General features: G+C 36.7%; 1 protein-coding gene across 1 annotated transcript in view; it reads right to left on the bottom strand.

Moving 5' to 3' along the window:
* The window catches only part of DOCK4 (dedicator of cytokinesis 4), a gene marked incomplete at its 5' end in the record, with an annotated part of 280,590 nt that overhangs the window by 84,275 nt on the left and 195,502 nt on the right, over nucleotides 1-813 (bottom strand). The window lies entirely within an intron of this gene.

Genomic DNA, 813 nt, shown 5'->3' with positions numbered 1-813 from the left:
TACCACTTGCACTATCATAGAGATGGTACAGCAGATGAGTTTAAGATGACCCTCAATAGTTAGATTTTATACATGGAAATGATAAAAAATTTATCATTTTCTATGTATAGAATCTAATTTTTGGATGGTCATATTAAATTCAAAGTTATCTTGGATTTGGGTAAATATGGTACTTTTTACATTATATTCTCATTTTAAGAGTTATTGCATGTTTTTCTTTTATATTTCTTAGTTTATTTTCCAGCTTGGACTACCCAGACGTATGTTCTCCCTCGCAGTCTCATCTCCTGCATACCACGCACAGAAATAAATGATCACATCCATTCCTCATGTGTTAACACTTCTAACACTTCTCAGTAGAATTTATGCTCATCAAGACTAGCAGCATTAAATGAGGTGAGAAAAATAAATGAAGAAAAATGTTTCTCCACTAAATCACAAGAAAAACAAATGCCACCATGATCACACACACAAAATGACGGGACACCAAGTTGCTGAACTTAGCTCTAAGAGGCAGGGATTGTTATTATGAATTTATACAACACCATAGGGCTATGACTCTGAGCCAAGAAACACTTTGACAAAAACAAGAATGATAATGGATTAATTCCTTTCAGGTGTCACACTGGGGGCTGATTATGTTGTCTGGTTAATCTAAGTGAAATAAGGTTGGTGTTTGCTGTCAGGTGAGGTGTTGGAAGTCAGTGGACCCCTCCAGAAAAACTCACTCTGCTGGCTGCCTCCACAGAAGAAAGTACGGAAAAGGCAAAGATGTCTGTTCTGACTCATCAGTGTCAGACTGAGTATAATGGT

The sequence above is a fragment of the Alligator sinensis genome, unplaced genomic scaffold, assembly GCF_000455745.1.
Source record: "Alligator sinensis unplaced genomic scaffold, ASM45574v1 scaffold297_1, whole genome shotgun sequence".
NCBI classification, from domain to species: Eukaryota; Metazoa; Chordata; order Crocodylia; family Alligatoridae; genus Alligator; species Alligator sinensis.
This window is presented reverse-complemented; position numbering and strand designations above follow the sequence as displayed.